Raw genomic sequence first — 21,250 nt, forward strand, 5'->3', positions numbered from 1 at the left:
CACGTGTTGAACCATGGCCCAGGGCGGTGTAGATGTGAGCGTTATGGGGCGCCCCCTAGACACTCTGAAAACAACAGTAGGCTGCCACGGGCGACCACGGCGTGCCCTATAAGTTGTGGGAGTCGCCGCGGGCTGAACCATGGCCCATGGCCGTGTAGATGGAGGCGTCACAAGCCAACTCATGGCCCACGGCTTAACACGCAAATTGATTTAGTCAAACCACTTCTTAAACATACAGACTTATCACATGACCCACGTTGAGAATGGTAAAATCTAGAGACTTCGAATACAGTGACAGCAAGCTTTGGTATACCTTATGCAAGCAAACAGAGCCAAACAGAAAACTTCACAAACGTTTCGTGCTGTCTCTTTGTGCAATCTGTCATTTTATATGTCTCCCATGTCTGTGCTGTGTGTTTGCTGCTGACGCTTTTACATCCAGGCAGATTTGTGGGGAAGAAGTTCGCTCTTCTATGAGAATGCCAGCTTCTTTTACTGTTCATTGCTATTGTGATCAAGTGAATTAAAAGGAAGCTAACTCTGCTTCATTTTCCCTGTTTTCTTTGGATCTGAAAGCATCATATGCTGATGGAACTGCTGTTTCAACCAACTTGTCTGTAAGTGGATCCCACTCATAGCAAAGTGACGGTGGGAGAGCTCCAGTTACAACCGTATTCCTATCTTCTCTGTTGCTAGTTTTTCATCACTTGTTAGTGTATCGTTGTACAGGGTGGGCCTTTCACCCCTGGTGAAGGCATTTCTGACTGTGAAGCTGGCTGTGGCTCATGTCAAAAGCACATATTTTCAGTGGCTTCTAATAGAGGCAGAGGAACCTAGAGCTGGGTCGGTGGCACATCTGTTCATTTTGGTAGTTGCTCTATTCCCGACAAGGTTTAACTCAAGTCATGGGTCTCTTTTAACCTACCTTTCCTCTTCCCTTCTACTGCAGGCTAATTCACAACCAACTTTAAAAGCTGCATATTTTTTACATTATTTCAGAAACTGTTTTGGCGTCTTCCCTCGAATAACACTCATTTAATTTGTATCCAGTATCTGATCTTGGCCAATTGCATTTTCCGTCTGGTAGTGGAGACAGGCTCGTGGTTAAGTTGAGGTTTGTATAGCTGCTCATACAGTGCGGCAAATTTTCACAAAATTGTTAGCCCGTATGTGGTTTAGGTCTGGGCCAACCAGGAAATCTATTGGCTGCAGGAGTATCCAAGTTGCTCGGCAGCCAGTTGTGTGGTTGCTGATACACCATGCCGCACTCTCTTGTTTGTGCGATAGAAAAGGCGTAATTAAACAAAAACAAAGAGTGCCCACAAGACAATTTCAAAAACACTGTTTATGTAGACCTTTACTCAGGCAAAATAGTGTCACTGCATTTAGGCTCTTGAATTCTGCCTATGTGGTCCTTCCTCATTATCTTAATACCTCACGCCATCTTACTGTGGCTCAGGTTGAGGTCCTTCAATAGTCAGGCTTCAGATATATCAATGCACGCCAGCATCCAGGGACAACTTAAGATTTTCGGGGGGGCCTAACATATTTTGGGGGCCCATGTTCCAACAGCTTTGAATTTATGATCATATGTCAACTTTTAATGCCCTCTTTGGCCAGGTCACTGCCCCTACACAGGCACACGGGTCCGCATTTTAAACGTGTTTCCATCTAATATTCAGGAATAGTGATGTGTGTTTTTAATATTGTAATACAGCAGCAGCTCAAGAATATTATTGAAAATAATCTCTGCGACCCGCTGGTATTTCTCATATGTGAGATACTGTTTTGAGCTAAAAAGGAACTTTTTTTATGAATGTTGCATGGTGCTCAACGCCCTAAACACAACATTTCTCTGCAAAATGTCTGTTATAGACTCCCACAATAGCGGTCGCTCGTATTAAGATGTGGTAGGGTGGGGAAAGGGGAATACAAACAAAAAAAAGGAAAAAGAATATAAAAAACTGACACCTATCGGCACTGACGGGAGCCGCCTTCCTCCCGATCCTTGCCGCCCGGACGACTAGGAACTGCTGCACGCTGCACAGGCTCCCAGCTCCCAATCTGGGAATAGTATTCCCAGCATTTGAGCAGTGCTGGGATTGGTCTAAGTGCTGCGTTTTGGAGCTCAGGCATATACTGGGAGCTTGTGTTGGTTTCTCCACCCAGCTGTACAACACAGCTAGGTGGAGAAAGGCTAAGTGTGCATGATGATTTGGCCGGTCCCATCATCATGCGCACTTGGCAGTGCTCACCACTCCCCCCTCCTCCCTGGTGCTGCAGTGTCAGCATGGGAGGCTATTCTGCACCTCGACTCGCAGCCTGCAGGGCTAAATATAAAATGATAATAAAAATCTTTTATTAGCATTTTATTATTGTGGGTTGCCTCTTCTTGCTTTCAGCAAGGGGGTGAAGCTCCTCCGCCATAACAGAGGAGCCGCCCCTGGACTCCCATTCAACACCTGTATTAAAAATACATGAAAGGGAAATAGTATTTAAAACAATCTATGTTTAAGAATCATTCAACAGTCACAGGGCCCTCTGACAGGCTGGGGCCCTGGGCCTGAGCCTACTTTACCCATGCCTTAAAATGTCTCTGCCAGCATCTCAGCATATCTCACTATCACAGGAACTCTCATAAGCGCACCAGAGATAATCACAGTGGACACACGAAACATTATTCCCTATAAATTGCAAACTGTTCACCACAGTAGCAGGCACAGCAAAAAGTACAGGGTGTTTTATATACACCACTTAATTAACACCATTTCTAAACTCTGTAAATAGAAGAAAAAGGTGCCAGAGAAGAATCATTAAAGAAGGGGAAATGTTCACTCACGATTTGCCACTTCCCCCTTAGCAGATAAATATTCTGAGTTCCAAGAGCAGTAGCAGTATTAATTGGAAAAGAAACATCCTCAAGCGTGAAGACGGTGAAGCGAATTCAGAATTTAAGAACTGCGTACAATGCCACTTGTTAAGAAATAAAGGAATGGAAATAATAATGAAGAACATTTTAATCCTGTATCAGTGTTTTTGGGGTGCTATGCTCCTCCAACATTCAAATTAGCGAAGCGGTAAAAAGTTAAGAAAAAAAAAATCAAGAAAATCCTGTCTTGTTAAAACTGAAATAAAACACATGAAGACTGGAATGAGTAGCATATCCATTATTTTAATGTTTTTTCTCCTGTCTCTCTTTTCCCCACCTTCTTTTCTTATTTTTAGGTCTCACCTACCAGACAGCATAAGCTGGTTTAAAAAGACTAATGTCAGCTTACAGTGGGCTGTGAGCCCACTCACTGCTTTCCATTGGTTGGGTTTATTGTCACATTTGCTTGCTTTATATTTGTTAGCTTGGCCCTCTTCCTGTGTTTGTCCCTCCCCTAGAGAGCATAGTACCTGTACTTGTGTCCTTCCACTGCTCACTTTTCAGGGACTACTTTTTTCTTTCTGGTTACCCTTTCCATGTGAGTGCATGTATTTGCCAGTTGTGTCCCCTATGTACTTTGCTTCCCCACCACACTGCTTTTTGTTGTCCTTCGTCTGTGTGCTTCTTCCCTGCCGTGCTTACTCACTTGTGTGCTTCTCACTTGAGTGCTGCTTTACCCTTCCATCTGCCCGCTTGCCGTTGCTTTCCCTACCACCTGCCTACCCGCATCTAGTTGTTGCCCACTCCCTCCCTCTAACTCCCTGTTGCTGCTAGTCACAGTCTTTTTTACTGTGGAAGACCAGACAGAAAATTGATGCCAGCCCATCGGCCTTGAAAAGTGCTTTTGTGCTACTTCTGTTTCATTTTCTTTAGTGACAGATTCATCTCAAATCAGAATACATGGAAAAATTGTGCCTAGGTCATTTTGTCGGCATGCACGGATAATAGAGTATGTGCTCGCCTACAAAATGACACCGCAATGTCATTGCACTTTTTAAATTTGTATTTTACTTTATCGCCATCTGTACAGCATGGCTAAACTGCATTGGCAAAGATAATTTGGTGCCAAAGGTGATAACTATTGGCTTTGCCAGTGCTTTGTTTATTTTTGTGTACCTGTCTTTTAAAGGTGCCAGTAAAAAAAACTAAAGTAGTAGCAAATAGCATATGGTACTAGTAGGCAAATTGTTGCTTAAGCATTCATTCAAGTCGAAGCCAGATTGGTTATTTGAATTTTCATAAAGTTTCACATTTGATATACAGACAAGAAAAGTAATAAAGATCACTTGTACATTTTTACTTAGATGTTTATTTTACTTGAAAAAAGGCAAGTCTATGTAAGCAAAACGCTAAGTTAATTTTGTACAATTCCAGATTATTATCGAAAATGGTTAGCATTTGCGGGAAAACATTTTTAACCAGGTAATTGCAAACGTTTTCTGCCAAAACCGCACATCTAAATTTCTGACTGAAAGTCGAGAAACTAGTAACAAAGGAGCCAGCAGCCGCTTAAGAATAATGGAGAAACAACAAAAGAAAAGGCACAAGCAGCAGAGCAGGAACAAATATCAAGGGAGAACCAAACAAGAAAGGAGTAATAGTACAAAAACACATTGTGAAGTGTTAAAATGAATCAACGGACACTGTAAATATTATTGAAAGGAAATATTAAAAGGCAAGTTAAAAAGGAAATGCATCATGAACCATTCCCTAACAGCATGTAGTACAAGGACACGGTAAAAGTAACGCCAATATAGCAACCCTCCAAGCACAGAGAACACTGAATTTATGAAAAATAACATTTACTTCGACAAATTCCGCTACCATTTTTTATCGACTGTAAATACACTCAAAAGCAGAGTGTGCCTCTTTATGCTTGGCTGTTTAAGGTACATTACTGTATTTCTGTATTATAAATAAGGCTCCCAGTTTTCCGTGCTGTTTTTTTGCAAAAATGGAACCAATGCATTTCCCTGACTATATTTATTTTTAAACTGAAAATACAGAAAACATGCTCCCTGCTGCCAGTTATGACTGTCAGCTCAATATCCTCGCAGACAGAAATTTAGACTCTTTATGCTGCCAATCTTGAGTGCCCGCCCAGTGCCTGGGCAGATTTAGGGCGCGGGAAATTACATGAAGGGGTGAGCTTTACTTAAATATGTGGCGATGTGCAGAAGTGTTAGTACATGCAAATGTTTACAGACTGTTCTGCTGTAGTGCGGCTCTTTACAGCGCAAAAACCAACAGGCAGCGACATGAGCGTTTACATTTATCAGTTAAAATTAATATGGAAATATACCAGTTGTAAATTCACGTTTTCACACAACAAAAACACGGGATGGATAAATACTGGTTCGAGGAGCAACAACAAAAAACATGGACAAATGTATACAGAAAAAAAATACTGTGAAACGGGGAGCACCAGCGATAAATATTACCAAACACGTTTTGACTCAGCAAACCTTGCAAAATTAAAGTTGAAAATGTGTTTGTGCAACCGGGTGCAACGAGGCATTCAAACCCATGTATGTTAGGCCATTCTTTCGCTCCTCTCCCATCCTGCTTGCTGGGTACGCGCTTACATGCTGTTGGGTATGTTTTTTTTTTTAATTTTGCATCCATTGTCATCCTTGGTTTACGGTTTACTGCAGTGGCAAAAGCCAGACCGGACACTTCTACAACTGGCACAGTCCACCGAGCTGCACGCAAGGTAGTGCATGGACGTCAATCAACCATAAGGACAGGGGGAGCTTGACCTTCACTTTCACTCACACATGCACACCTATATATGCTTATACATGCACCCACATCCACACATACACGCACTCTGCCGACAAATTCACACATACACACAAACTCTCTCTTACGTAAACATACTAAAAACTGCAAGCACGCACACAACATACATACATTTAAAAGCATTTTTTTTACTTACCTCAACTACCAGGGAAAGTCATAGTCCAGCTATTTGTACTGCATTTGTTATTAAACTAATAGCGAATAATGTAATATTATTCACTATTGGTATATTAAAAAATTGACAAAAAACGAGGTGAGTGAAGCTTCCACCGACGTGCATCAGGACGAGCTGCTTGTGCTCCTGCTACTGATTTAGCCACTGCTGAGGCTAGGGGTCGCAAGGAGCATGGGTCTCAGCTGCGACCCCTAAATGGCATCCATGAAGAAGTGCCTCAGTGCTGCGTTCCCGGTGTTGCTGGCTGACCTACAGATCAAGATGCCCCTCTCTTCCTTGGCATCTTCTCCCCTTCGCCCTAAATACTGCACCTCTTAGCAGGTTCTCAGCTCCTCTGCATTGGACCAGATGGGTTCATAGGGAATTCAGTTTATTTTGTTAGTGTTTTTCTTTCAGGATTTCTTCTTAATTCCAGTTTTTCAGAATATCAGCTATATCTGCCACCTACTCTATGTGGGTCCGCTGGTGCGTCTGGACAGTGTGCACATGGGCTGGGGTTGCCACCTGGACGGTTTTATACCAGCATCTTAATAGAAAAATCACGTAAAAGCAGTATTTTTTCTTTATTAGTACATGTTTTAAACAGTAAATGAAATAAGAAAAACACTTTAAATGTGTTTCTACAGCTGCCCTAAGGACCACTGACTGATAATTAAAGTGAACAGGAAAAAGCGCCGATAAACCTTCGGGTAGCTGTTGTGCTGTACAAATGCAATAAATAAATAAACACAGATAGAAAGGACATGTTAAAGATGAATGCCGACAAATTCATATCAAGCTCTACAAAAGAATCATGTCTGGGTATTTGCAGGATGATAGAACATGAACAGATAGCTGATATATTTCTTGGGGAAAGGTGGCAAGCCTACCCAATGCTATGACAAAGTGTAAGCATTGAAAAGACAGCCAGAGGCCTACATCCCTGGAGAAAAGTGCCTGACAACATGAAGAAAAGAGTAGTATCAATAGAGCGCTGCCCTGCCAGCTCTAGCAGCCTAAGGCACTGAATAAAACATCTCAGGACAGAGGCCTTCCCCGCCTGGTCTTGAGGACAATTTGCTGCTTGCTGATGCTGTGCCCAAGCTAATTTAGGAAGCTCCAACAAGAGGAAATAGTGCCAATGTTTGTGAGTAACTAAGGGAATATGTGAGATGTTTCAGAAAATTCGCCTTGGTGTCAAGGAGGTTGAGAAGATATTCTTATAAAGGCTGGATGATCTGAAACCACAAGACAGAGCTCCCCCAAAAGGAGAAATATGAAACAGATATTGAAAAATTTGTCAAAGTGTCTGGTATTTTTGCCGGCGGTTTCTGTTTGGCCAGGGAGCCCCTAATGTTCGAAAAGGGGATAGAAGTTGACATCTGGGAGGAGGTTTATATGTTGAAGTTGCAAGAAAGACAGCAGACCATTTTCATCGATTAGATCCTTAACCAGATGGATTCCACGATTTAGGTGCCTCAGCACTGCCTCTGTTAACACTGGACTTCCAAAGTGGCGCACATGTTATGCTCCTAATTTCAATCTAGGAGGACCCTTCCAAACATCCAGGTATTGGAACAGTATCCATTATTATTTTTGTATTAACCTCAGATACAGTACTCTCAGTGACAAAGAATGATATCAAGCAACCTGCCCCTATTTGATCTTAAACTCTGAAACAACCTGGAAGCTTTGGGGAGAAAGTACAGTGATTGAAATTATTTTTATTCTGCCAGTCGTTTTCCACCATTTTGCTCGGTACTTCAGAGTTTATTTTTGGATAGTTTTTGTTTCTTATTTGACCAGTTGAATTTAGAAAGATGGTATCACATCTTTGGAGAAAGCTGTAAGTTAACAAATCAACCTATCTCCATTCTGGAGCAGTCAGTTGAATTACAAATTCAGTTCCTGGCTTTGAGTGCATTCTTCATACCTCCGAGTGGCTTCAATTTTTGTTGTTGTTTTAGTTTTATATAGCGGGAACTACACCCGAGACATCGGGTATCAGATTGCTTTACATAGCACCAGTTTCATTACAGAAGGACACATTCATTTTTGTTAGGCACGGGGAGATTGAGTGATTTGCTCAGAATCACAGGATGTTGAGCGTTGTTGCCGAAACTCGAACCCAGTTCCCCAGCTTCGAGTTCGACCGCTCTAGCCGTAAGGCTACATCCGCTCCCCAACTTTGCTGCCAAATAAATGTTGCGATGACAGACTTGTGAGCGCAACAGGCACAACTACCCCAAAAATTAATTATGGACGTGGTCCAGATGTTTTACAACATTTCGGCCTGATGTACAAAACACTGGTGGCTGCAAAATCACTGGGCTTGCAATTGCACAAGAGTGTTTTGTGATGCACAAGACCACTTTTTTCGTAAAAGTCTTCCCATCCCACAAAATGAGTTTTGACTTATTCCGAGCCACAATTATGAGGAGTCATGAAAACGGCACCCACCTCCTAATTGTGTTGCAATGATGGTGAAGGCACAAACCATTGATCAGATACCAACACCCGATTTGAAGTTATATTTGATTCACAGCCTTTTTAACTGTGGTTGGTGGCCTCGAGGGAAGCAGACAGTGGACCGGGGAGACTGCATGATCCACTTGATCTTTTCCCAAAGGGAAAGCTTTTTTTTTGGGGGGGGGGGCAGCATCTGTCGCTTTAAGAGGCATGGACTGCGACAAAAAAATAAAATAAAAGTGTACAGTTTTGGAAACAGCACGTTGGGCTGGAGGTCTACTGTACCTTTCAGGCCACCATCTCTGAATTCAGTGCCAGTCGCACAAAGTCTCAAATAGTAACAAGTCTAATTAATATTCTTTAGGTAGGTAGCATTGCTTTCCTCTGTGAATGGGCATTTTGAGAGGCAGCCTCCTAGTACATAGGTTGCATCGCAAAATGACAGGAACATTGCAAAAATTTGATACGCAATTTACATTACTATTTGCAACCTTTAGGCCATTACTTTTCAAGGCTACAGACAACCACATAAAAATTCGCCTAGAAGGTAAAAAAAAAAAAGATGTGTTTCAAGTTGTCTTCAGGCGATCGTAAAATATTCAAGAGTTCTGTGAAAGTTGGAGAAGGCCCATTTCACATGACTCGTGAAAGTCAGGAAAGGGTCCATTTGGAATATGGAGAGATAAGTGAAGCGTAGCAATTGGGAGGTGGTAGTGAATGGTGGTTTTTTTCCCCAGTGTAGTCGAAAGGAGAGGCAGTGATATCGGTCCTGGAGGAAATCAGAAGCTGCGGCTTAAAAAAAGGGGTCCAGTATCTCACGATGTCTGGAACAGTTAGAATAGTGCCTTTTCATTTTGTTACAGTGCTTAAAGGGATTTGTGCCACTTGGAGTGTGGAATGGTAAGAATCTGGTTGATGGTGGTAGCGGAAGTCCATCTGGAGATTCCGAAACCCAAAGTAGGTGCAATAAGCCTGGGGAGAAGACTCTAGATATAAAGACCACTAGAAGACCATGGATGCACTGGGGTTGCTCGTGGGGTCTTAGAGCATTAAAGAAAAGAGTAGAATTGAACTGCGAAGACCCTAGCAATATCAAGATAGTTAGAAATGGCAAAGAACCTCACCCCTGAGACAAGGAATGAGGTGCTAACACTCTGCAGTGCAAGCAGCCCATGTCTATCGACCTTCTAAAGACCTGAGGGGGCTCCGGCATGAATCTTGACACTGAGCCATCATGGAACACCGAACTGCTATGTGCTTGTACATGATATGTCTGTGTGGAAACACACCACACAATGGAACCAGCAACTCACATGCTCTTAGAAGAAGCCAGTAGGCAACATTGTCAGTGCATTCAAAACAACCTTTGTATACATTATTATGGACGTATATATGTGCACCCACTGGGATAGCATGCATAGTTGAACTATGGCCTTGTTCTACTGATGCCATGGTGAGCTTAAAAAGTGATTACATTGGCTAAGGCATATTTTTTCTCTGGGTCTGCATTATATTCAAGACCAGCTGCATCACCTACAAGCCCTCAGAAACAACATCCCTTAAATGCCTGGCCGTCATGCTACGTGTTTTGGATGAATTGTTCAAAACTCAAAGCCAAGATATTGCCAAGCTCGAAAAAACAGGAAATGAAAGATGCACGAGACCAAAAGGCAGGCCTTCCCAGAAGACACACTAAATATTTGGAACACAAATGTAATCAACTTTGGAACTGGCCCTACCCTCCTGCAATTCAGAAAGACGCTGAAGAAAAAACATCTTCATTCAACATGATTACCTCCCCCTTTAGGAAACCCGCCCTCTCCCCGCCTCCTGATCCCCACCCTTCGTTAACGTACCTTGGCTTCGCTCTTCTGCCCAGCACTCGGTTGCTTCCCAGCAAGGTTCACAATGTATAAAACCCCTAAGTACACACGTTTAACGCAGTGCTGCACCCACATTGTATTAATTCCAGAAGCACCTTTGCTTGTGGGCACCTTTCAGCCACATGGGGTGGGTGGCAGCAGCAGAGAGGAGTGTCAGGTAGCTTTCCCAGCAACTCGATAAGGTTGCAAGGAACAACACCCCCTTGACCTGCTGCCTGCTCTCTGCTCTCCCTCCCATAGAAAGTAAACAAGGCCCAATTGTTCTGCACTTGAGATTATCAAAACATGAAGCCCATTAGCTCAGCTGAGAGCCCCTGCACTTCCTGCTGATGTAAGATTTGGAAATGGAGAAAGGGAATGGGCCCGGGCGGGCGGGGGCTGCACAGAAGGCTCACAGCTCTGGGTTAATAGCCTTCCTGTGTAGGAAGGCTCTTCACATTGTCTCGCTTGCTCACTCCACCCTCCCCCGCTTGCTCTCGTCTCTGTCCCTATGTTCTATTTCCCGGTCTTCTTTCTCTGCCACTCTTGCTTGTTCAAGCAGACTTCCGGCCACTGAAGTGATGCAGTTTACCATAGCCGTTCACTTAGACTAGAAGTCCCAGGCGTCGTTTTGTTGTATTTGACTGGATACATGTGATGGGTCTATTTAAATGTCAATTTACAAGCAATTAGCCTATGTCTAGACATAGCTAATTTACCAATAACAAGTATGAAGCTATGAAACTAGCTAATACAATTTAGAAGCCAGGGATTTATAGGCAATCATTTAGACCCTAGAATACGTTTCTCACCCAGATGCTGGGTGTAGAAGCTAGCATGTTAAGCACTACTACATTGGAATGTTGAGCGCTCCATGGAAAACAATTGACCGATGAAAAATCCTGGCGCATCAACATTCAAATGTTTAACAAAGGCCATAAGGAGCCCGAAGGGATTTCAATTCCCTCGAACTCCGTGAGGCCTTTATTTTACAAAATAGAACATTCTTCCCTCTAGGGGCGGAATGTTCTAATAGCCGTAGAGCACTCTGTAGCGGGCTCTACCGGCCATTAAAGGCCCGCTCTCTGGTTAAAGGCCCTCGCCTTTGGTCTTTAACTCTTGAGCAAGCCTTTAATGGCCGGTAGAGCCTGCTACGGTGGGCTCTAAGGTTATATTGTCTCCAGCACAAAACTTGACGCAGTGTGTGGCCGCCTAAAGATTTATGGAAGGAGTGAGCGGAAACAATATATTAGTACAGCAGATACAGTATACCAGATGGATCCACCATACTCTTGGGTCACATCCACATTTGGCTATTCTGATTTGGTTATTCAGCAGTGGATCAGAATGATCTGGACAGAGGCCAACATTTAATTTTGCACCATTAGTGGAATGTAATGTTGCAGAAGGTTTATTTTATTGTAATCTGTGTGATTAATAAAAGGAATTCTACTTGACTTGATTAGTGGAAAGCCGAAATGGGTGAATTTAACTGGATTTGCATTTTGAAGAAAACAACTAACCACTAATTACTGTTCTATACCGTGACAGCTGGTTAGTTGTTGGGGTCTAAATGCCATCCTGCAAATTCACTATTTTATGCAGATGATGTTGTACTACCCCATGGTTCCTATGGGTTCAAAGAACTGCTATTTGTATGAAATTCAGATACAACCTTTGGAGCAAAATTCGTTTTTGCTCACATTACAGCCCTATACTTCTGAATCTTTAACTAAGACTGCTGAATCGTAAGTGCCAATACTTCACTGACTATCCGTAATGACTTGATAAACCCCACAAAGGTGGCTTTTAAAGTTGCTATATGCATGTTTTCAACTGGAGTTAACATTATTTAACTTAGGACTTCTGGTCGATACTCTATCTAACCACACACTCCTCACCTTGGGAGCACCCCAGGCACCAGACTGGGTCAGGAGTCAGCAGCTCACTCAGAAGGGCAAACTCTCTCAGGCTAGAACCCCTCAGATTCAGAAAACAAACATTTGCTAATCAGATAATTATGCATGATTTAATTTGCTAATCAGATAATTAAGTCTTTTCTATTATTTAATATATAGTTTTAACAATATGAGAAAATGTTTTTCTTGTTAATTGGATGCCTGTGCTAAGTGCTTAAACGTTTTTAATATGTTGGATAATAATTAATAATACCTGTTTTTGTTTAATAAATAATTTTAAAGTTTCATTATATTGTTAAATAATGTGTATTTTTGTTTATTGTGATTAATTTAAATTATTTCTGCCATTGGACTTTAATGAGAATAGGTTGAGAAGTATTTCAAATCCAATTTGTTATTTTCGATTTATTTAATATTAATAATATTTAAAGTATAATTACAAATGTTTATTTTCTGTTTTTAGTCTTTAATATTTGTATAAACGATATATTATTACCTTTTTTAAGTTGGTTTATGGAAATATATATATATTTTTTACATATATGGAATGTATTTTGTATTAAGTAAAATAGGGAAAATTTAATCTAATCTTCTGAAGTTTAATATATTCCCTAATGTTGATTAACAGCTGGGCTGGTAATAGTCGTTCTCACCCCCTCAAAATCCAAAACTTTCTGTACCATTGTTTAAGTCCTAGTGGAAATATTAAATGTAACCCCTCCTCCCCCCAAAGTCCAGTACTTTTCCTGCTGTAGCTCAGGTCAAAAAGAGGATAGTAAATCTAGCCCCTTCAGAGTCCAGCACTTTCCCTACTCTTGCATACGTTGGAGTGGGAATAGTTAATATAAGGCGTCCAGCGTCCAACACTTTCCCTACTGTTGCTCAAGTTGGAGTTAGAATAGCAGGTTCTGCCTACCACTCCTCAAAAGGCCAGCACTTCATCCATTGCTGCTTAGATTAGAGCGGGATAGTAAATCTGATGTCTCCAAAGTCCGTCACTACCCATACTGTTGCTCAGGTTGGAGTAGTAGGAGTAGTAAAATGTAACCTCAAAGTGTAATTTCTTTTATCTGATTTAATATTTTAAACATATATTTTTGTTTTCATTTTAAAAGTTTGTTTATAGTAAAATATTTGGATGCCGTATTTTTGTACATTTTTTTAATTATAAATGTTTAGTTTTGGTATTGTAACTTTTTTAGTTTTTAAAATAGTGTGTGCTCTTTATTATAATTATTTTGTATTTGTTTTATCATTTATGTTTAAATATTTGTTAATATTATATTTATACTTTTTTGCAGTTATTTTAAAGTATACATTTGTAGTTGATGTTTGTAAGTTTCATTTTTTGTATATTTTTTGAAGTACATTTTCATGAAATTTTATATTTTTATGGTTAATAATATCTTTCAATTTATTAATGTTTAGAATAGTTAAGATTCCATCTACGTACCCATTTTTAACAATATTGTGGTCTTCTGTATTTTTGTTGTCAGTATTTTTGACTTTACATACATATAAATTCAATAGCTGTATCCTTGATATTTTTTAGGGATTTTTTTGTTGCCGATATTTAGGTCACCAATATTTCGTCAAACATCCTGTGATTCACCCAGGCCATGGACAGTTGTCAGGAGACAACTGCCTACTATGAGGGCGCACTTTGTGAACTGCTCCTGGTCAGAGAAGAAAGTCTTAACCTTGTACTTTCAGGAGTAGGCCAATACTTCTGTACATACACTAAAGTAGCCTGACGCCAGGGCAAAATACACATCAGGATACAAATTTCCTTTGCAGTCAGGCACTCAGGGCAGGGTAAATGTCCTTTTTCAATGCAAGCAACATTCACTTACCAACAAACAGAGATCTGCTGAAAATACACAAATTTGATGAAAAACACAAACACCACCTGCAAATCAAATACAAGTTGTACCACTAGTCCCTACACAGATAGGGCCACTGGCACAAAAGATTGACAGTACACCTTACATCTGAAAGACATGCCTTAGCACACAACATACATGGCTAAAGCACACAATAAGGTACACGCACAGCACGCCATCTTGTCATGAACCTCAACCAGACCTTCTGCTCGAATGTTCACTTAAAGAGCCAATATCTGGAAAAGGACATCTGACAGTGACTTGGGTAGCGGCCACCGGCACAGAAGATAGGTAGGTGGGGAGGACGCGGGGAAGTGGGTATAAATATATAAAATAAAAACATACCTTTTTGCCACTTCCTTGCTGCGTCTCTCCTCCATAGTCCTCCCTCGCTCGGCCACAAGAAGCATACCCAAGCTCTAAGTCAGCCAATTACAATGCTGCCCTAGCAGCGTCATGATTGGTCTGAGCTCCGTGTTTCGATGCTCAGATGCTGACTGGAGGCCTGGGAATGTTCTCCACGTAGGTTGCGATGCAGCCTGCATGGAGAACATGTGAAGTGTGAAAGACTGTTTTGGGTGGCTCCATTGCGCACTTAAGAGGGTTCTGCCTACCACTCCTCCCCAGCCCCGCCCAGCATGCAAAGCTGCGTAAGTAGGAAAAAATAAAACGATAGTAACAAGAGTTAGCATTTTATTTTCCCTTTGTTTCACTGCAAAAAAGCAGTGAGGCAACTCTCCTGCACCTTAGTGGAGGAGCCGCCACTGGACTTGCAATAAATTTGCAGTATTCACAGTCCATGAAGTGGTCATTGGTGGAAGTGCATAACAAGTCGGTGCGAACATTTCTAGTATGAATGTCGGACAGCGTCAATTGACCAGAAACCCTTTACAATAGGAACGCATGTAAATCCCTACTACCTTTACAGTATAGAAAGGCCAGCGTTCAAAATCCACAGCAAAAGAGCCTTGTTTAAAAGTCTATGTGGCCAGTTGCAGAGTGAGACTAAAAATAGGCCCTGGAACACAGAAATTGGCTGACATTTTGGAATCACATCTTTTTGCAACATTGAACACTGGTAGGGAGAGGCCTATAGGGGTATATGGCAATGCCAAGGAGGGTAAACAGTGCACCCAGAGAGGGTATACCGCACCACTTAGGGTGTGCAGAGCATGGCTAAGGGTAAGCCGCTTCAGAGTGAGGGGCTAGAGAGTTAATGTACGTCTGGAGTAGTGTCCACTCGAAAAATACCTAATTAAATTTAAACTTCTACATGCAGTACAGCTGAAAAGAGCCAAGGATGTAGTTAACTCACATACATCACACCCCAAAAATGGCTGATAGCAAATTAATTATAATAAAAAAGGTACAATAATAAATATTGTAAATAATAAAGAAGCAACACTCTAGGCTAACGCTCCGCTTCCGGTATCACCACCCCCAGCTCCCTGTATCACCATTCCATGCATCATCGTACTCGCCACCCCGATATCACCATCCTCACCACCCCCGTATCACCATCCCTCCCCACAATATCACCATCGTCACCACCTCGTTTCGCCATTCTTGCCACCCCTTATCACTATCTTCGCCACCCTGTATCACCATCTTCACCACCCCGTCTAACCAACCTCGCCATCCCCGTATCACCATCTTCACCACCCCGTCTCACCATCCTCGCCATGCCCGTATCACCATCCTCGCCACCCCTGTATCACCATCCTCGCCAACCCCGTATCACCATCGCAACCCCTGTATAACCATCCTTGCCAACCCAGCATAATTATCCTCTCCAACCTGGTATCACCATCCTCTCCTCCCTCATATCACCATCCTCACAACCCCATTGTTATCCTCTCCACCCTTATGTCATCCTCCTCTCCACCCCGTAGCACCAGCACCCCTTTATTGTCCTCCTCTCCACATGTCATCCTCCTCTCCGCCCCTTAATCACCACCCTCACCAACCCCAGATCACTATCCTTGCCACCCTCATATTACCATCCTGGCCACCTCTCTTGCCATGTTACTGTCTGTTGTTCCGAGTGGATGAAGAACAGCTGTTTAAAACTGAACTCGGACAAAACGGAAGTCCTCATCTTAGGATCATCCCCCTCCACCTGGGACGACTCATGGTGGCCACCGGCCCTGGGAACCGCACCCATACCAGCGGACCACGCACGTAACCTGGGCTTCATCCTGGACTCCTCCCTCTCGATGAGCAGACAAGTCAACGCCGTCTCATCATCATGCTTCAACATCCTACGTATGCTCAAAAAAATCTTCTATTGGATCCCGACCGAAACAAGAAAGACGGTCACCCATGCACTGGTCACAAGCCGACTGGACTACGGAAACACCCTTTACGCCGGAACCACAGCCAAACTACAGAAAAAACTCCAACGCATCTAAAACGCCTCAGCCAGACTCATCCTAGACATCCCCCTCCAAGCTCACATTTACGGTCACCTGAAAGACCTCCACAAGAGAATAACGTTCTGTCTCCTCACCCACGCACACAAAGCCCTCTACGACCTAGGACCCGAATACCTCAACACGCGCCCGGCCTTTTACACCCCCACCCGCCAACTACGATCGTCCAATCAAGCCCTCGCCGCAATTCCACACATCCAAAGATCCACCATGGGGACAAGATCCTTCTCCTACTTAGCAGCCAAGACCTGGAATTCTCTCCCCACCCACCTCCACATTACACAGAACCACCTCTCCTTCAGAAAACAACTAAAAACTTGGATATTCGATAAGTAAAGTACCCCCCCTCCCTCAAGCGCCTTTAGACCCTCTGGGGGAGTAGTGCGCTATACAAAATTTAAACTTGACTTGACTTGACTCTCAACATATTGTTCTGATGACAGTCCTGTGCTCTGACATGTGCTGGTCCAACTTTACATGTAAACCCTTTAGAAGAAAGGGCTAATGAGGAAGGGTCGAAGCAGGAAAGGGATCATTATTGAAAATATGACCAACAATTATCAGACCCAGCATTTTTACACTGTTTTACTAAAAAAACGGCACATCTGCCAGTCCCTCTCATTTCAATCACCCACTAGTTGGTGAGAAGAGGATTATGGGAGAGATGGGCGGCTGAGTTATGCAGTCGCCCGTGGCCACTTCGCACACAAGGCAATTCCTCACCCTTTGAGTTATTCCTTTCAGAGGGGCTAAGGTAAGCTCAGGCAGAGGCGTGGGACAAGGAGCTTTATTTAAGGCAAAATCTGTGTTATATACCCCAGCCAAGGGGAAAGTGACACACCCACATATATAGGTGTACACATCTACAAATTAGTACATGACTTTTACATGACAGCTATTACTTTAGTCGTGAGGCTGAGCAGCACTGGGATAAAATTACTGCCCCCCTAATTGGTACTCCATTTATTAAATTTAGAATGATAAAATGCTGAGGCTATAACGGTATTTGAACCTGTGACTTTCAAGCGTCCCACATATTTCCGTGGTAGAAACAGCAACCAGTGAGCTCCATCAACGGTTACATCTGCTGGCAAAGTTGAAGAACTCGTATACTACCACAGTGGGTTCAGGCACCTTCTGCATAGTTCTCTATGCTTTCAGAAGTCCTCGTTATTCAACACTGATGAAATAGCTCAAGATGTTAATGGGCCTGCTGTATATCAATGTGCGTCTGTAGGCCACAGGCTGCTTAGTGGATGAGACTTACGTTTGGCAAGCAGAACGGTTCAGTGAGCTGGCTGCTCATTTCCGAGATGTGCTGATCTGCAGGACACACCTTTTATCCCAGCAATCGGCTTTTAATCCTTTTATGGTTGGTGAACAGCCTAGCATGAAATTAGGAAACCGCAGCTCCCGCTATCTGCAGTGCCAAGACACTGTAAGTGCTATGCAAAGCTCGACATAAGAAACATGTCATTACATGTTATTGAATCTCAGCAGGGCTAACTAGAACATATTTTTGGGGGGAGGGAGGGGTAATAACACGAGTAAACTAGGGTAAAAAAAACAGCCCCTATCTTAAATCCCCAAGAAAGAATTTTGAGGTTTGTGCTACATACCGGTTATTTTTGCTGTGATTATTGAACTAGACTTAAATATACTACATATCTTGTGAGACAAACATAATTTACCTCAGCAAGGTCTACTGAACCTTCTTTAACCCCTTCCAGGCTGATGACGAGCTGGGCTCGTCATGGCGTAGCCTCTTCGCACGCTGATGACGAGCCCAGCTCGTCACCAAAAGTGCGATTTCGAAAATCTCAGCGCAGGAGCGGAATTCTGCTAGCGTGCATGAGGTTAAACATAGTTCACAACATCAAGGATACTGACTCCTGCTGGAACTGTTTGGAATCGGGAGGTGACCTTGAACACCTAATATTTAAATGCCCCCGGGTTACCACCTACTGGGATAGAATATTTGAATTTATCAACAAAGTCCTACACATTTCTCTCCCGAGAGAATTTTCTACTATAGTTATGGGTTCCTCCAAAGCTGTCACTTTAGATGAAAACGACAAAGCCCTACTTGATCTTCTACTGACAGCGGCGGTTAAAATCATAACGACCAACTGGAAAAACACAGCCAAAGCCTCCTTTTCCCATTGGCTCAACTGGGTTTCTAATCTCAGGGGGGCCGATAACATTGCCCTTGCTTCTAACCCATGGCGACCACAACATAGGAAACTATGGACCTCACTTGATTCTCACTTTGATCTCTTCAAACCCCCGTGAAATATCTAAATTCTGCTTTCTCAATTATCTTCTCAATATGTTAAAGGTTGGACGTGATACTACCTACTGTGCTGTAAATCTGATATAATTACATGCTGTAATAAGCCTCTCGTGTTGTACTGTTATGATACCTGATTGTCACTTTCATTTATTTATTTTCTTTCGCCCCCTCTTATGTTAATTAATCGCTTGCTCGACTTTATTTGTACTTGTACCACGATCTTTACCTGCTCTTATATGTACTGTGCATATCATTGCCAATCTCTCTCAATAAAAAAACTCTGAAATAAAAACTTAGTTCACATGTATTTAGAAATTGTATTACGCGTTCAAAGCTCTCTATTCAGTTCATATTTTCATATGCACTAGAGCAGAGGTGTTAATTTACTGTGATCAGTTTACAGGGAGGGATTGGGCCATCTCTCCTTCTCTTCACTTTCGCATCTCCGCAAGCTCACCTGGAAAAAAAGGAAAACATGCGTTTGTGCACATCTTCAAGAGGGCAGCAAGGGAGGGGCGTCACACTAGATCACAAAACCCAAATTGACCTCATCAAACAAAGGTACAGACAACATTTTCAAGGTAAGCCAGGAGGACCGGCCCTTTGGAAGTTGCTATGGTCAGTACATCGCAGGAGGATACATGCACTACACAAAACCACATGCGCACCTCATTGCCATGACAACAAATACCTTTACTAAGATGCCACACTAAGAGCTCAAAAACAAGTTCCCTGAACCCAGCTCCTAACTCCTTTGAATGGTCTGTGTAAGACACCAATAATTAAATCCCCGTGTCTCAAAGTAGGTCGCCCAGTGAGAGGCCAGGGAACGGATGGTCACAGGGAATCCTATTTCTTTCTATCACTGAAGCATATTATGTGAGATTCGTTCTGGAGAGCTCGAGAATCATTCTTCAGAGACCATGGATTGAATGGGCACGATGAAGAGGTCTTTAGACACCATTCCCTAAAGAGAGGCCAGGTATCGAATGGCCAGCAAGAAAGGGCCCTCCTCGCAGTTTTATAGACCACCTGTAACCAGGGTCGGATTGGGATCACAATCCCGCCCGGGCACTGACGAAAAAAGTGGCCCACATTCAAGAGGCGTGGCCCATATTTAAGGGGCGTGGCCCACATTCAAGGGGCGTGCCCTTTCATGAAACACCATTTGCACAGACAAGGAATGAAAGTGGGAGGATACTGTTCTTGCACACGACACAGGGCCAAGGTGACAATGGCCTACATGCTGAGCAACTAAAAAAATAGCAAGGTCCCTTTTTGTCACAAAATTATTCCAGCCCTCCAGCACAGGAGCACCTGAGAAGCAGCAAAGCCCCTGCTATTACTAACCTACTCAGCCCTCCCCAGACCTTCAGCTCAGGAGCACATGAACAGAGGTAAGGCCCCTGCAATTAGTAAATTAATCAGCCCTCCAGGCCTTGGGAAAATGTCCTGGCAGGGGAGCACAAAACACAGCTTTCTGGGTCATCCAAGGTAGCCAGGAAGCCAGGTAGCCAGGGGGGAGGCTGAGGTGAATCTTGTGTATGGGAAGTGCCTTTCCAGTGTGTTCTGGCAGTTTGAGTATTTACCATTTACTGTAGTATTACCCTTGTACCTGTGTATGGTACCCCTTTGTAACTTGCACACGTCTCTTTTCTCTTGTAACACACTGTTTGCTACCTCTCACTTTTGTTTGCTTTAGATACTTGCACAAGTGCCACCATTGCCTATGTAAAGTTTGTTCTTGTTCTGGAGTATCTTCCATTAATTGCAGTATTATACCTCTACTTGTATTTTGTACGCTTGTGTAACCTGCACACATATCTCTTTTTCCTCCTGTAATGCACCGTTTGCTCCTCTTGTATTTTGGTTGCTCACTATTGTCACTTTTGATTCATGTAACTTAACGTTTGCTTTTGTAATTTGTCCACTTATAATTTTCTCCTCATGTATTATTGCTGTTCCTAGTGTGAAGCGCTCTGACACCTTCGGGTAAAGTCCGCGCTATATAAAATTGCATAAATAAATAAATAAAACAAAAAAATTCCAAACATTACCAGGCCCCCACAGCAAGACCCATTCTTCCTCGCCCACTATGCCCTGAATGTGAAGGGCTGTGGGCGAGGTGCTAAGACTAACACCGTTTCTGGGCTGCATGGGCGCCAGGGGGCCGAGGTGCAAATGGCTCAAAGGCCTGAGAAACACCTGGCCCCCAGGGAGGCCGATAATTGCAAACAATCACCCCTCCCTAGCCCAGCCTCAGCTTGATTGCTTGGCAGGGTAGGGGTGAAGGAGAGCCCACAGCTGACAATCGCTGTCTGGCCGCACAGCGAGGCTGCTTTCATTTTTCTGTGTCTCTGTCTCCGTGCACTCTGTGGGCCGGTTTTTTTTCTCCCCTTTCCTAGTCCACTCTCTGTGGACTGGGACAGGGGAGAAAAAAAACGGCCCACAGAGGGCACTGAGGCACCGGCCCTTCGGCCCATTCCCGAATGCCCGCCTTGCCAATC

This window comes from Lissotriton vulgaris, chromosome 11 (genome assembly GCF_964263255.1).
Source record: "Lissotriton vulgaris chromosome 11, aLisVul1.2, whole genome shotgun sequence".
In the NCBI taxonomy this organism is placed as follows: Eukaryota; Metazoa; Chordata; class Amphibia; order Caudata; family Salamandridae; genus Lissotriton; species Lissotriton vulgaris.